Raw genomic sequence first — 1,017 nt, 5'->3', positions numbered from 1 at the left:
ATATATATATGACAGCTTCTCCAGTAGAGGCTTAACGTATAGGCTGGTTTTGGTGAGAGAAAAACTCCAAGACAGACACAAAAACCACTTGCGCACCATAAATTTGACCGTTTCTTTCTCGGTCTTAGTTACTAAGATCTGAAATACGAACTATAAACAACCGGGTATGGTTCATGTGATATGGCCTACAAAGAACATCAGTGAGCCCTAAAGAGTGATCCCAAAGGGCTCCACTAGTTTATGTTGAACAAACAGTGCACGAAGCTATACGTGGTAATGTGAAGTCACAGCAACTTCGCTTTTAAAACTGAATTTCTACAAAAGGCTTTACGATAGTGTCTCTGATGGTAAGCTACAAGCGAGTTCTGCTTAATTCCTTTCAGGCGCATTTACGGCAAAATAAATGTCGAACACGGTCCTATAAACCATGGAAACGTCACCAGCTACCCTATTCACGGTAAAGTCTTGGTGGCGGACCGGTAGCAAAGCAAAATGACCTGAACTAAATGCTCCAGATATCTTGTTGAAACACCCAAATATTTGCTGAACCTGGAAAGAGAGCCGGAAACCATAAGGATGCACAGCTCGAACGTTTGTTATAAACTCGACTGAGTACGTGACTACAAGCATATGAACCAAACCAAGGCCAAAAATATCGATCGAAAGAGGTCAATTGGCCTAGAAAAGAGGGTCATCAATAGTAACCAACCTTTGATTTGTGGACAGTCGCGCATCACGTGACCTCGATTTCCACACCGATAGCACGTTTTTCTGCAATTCACCTGGTCACCTCGAGCAGAAGCGGGGTCACCGACAGAAATGTCCACTTGTGAGCAGCGTTCAATAATCTCTCTGATAGAGGATAACTTCCCCGTTCCCAGGGCTTGTTGATACCTCGGATGAAGACCACGTATAAACGCTGAGCGAACCTCCCAATCCTGTAGTGGTCCGGGCGGAAGACCACGCTCGACTATACTACAAACGCGTAAGTACCACTGATATGGCGTCTCTCCGAAT

Source organism: Opisthorchis viverrini (assembly GCF_000715545.1).
Source record: "Opisthorchis viverrini unplaced genomic scaffold opera_v5_71, whole genome shotgun sequence".
Lineage (NCBI taxonomy): Eukaryota > Metazoa > Platyhelminthes > Trematoda > Opisthorchiida > Opisthorchiidae > Opisthorchis > Opisthorchis viverrini.
Note: the sequence above shows the minus strand (reverse complement) of the source record.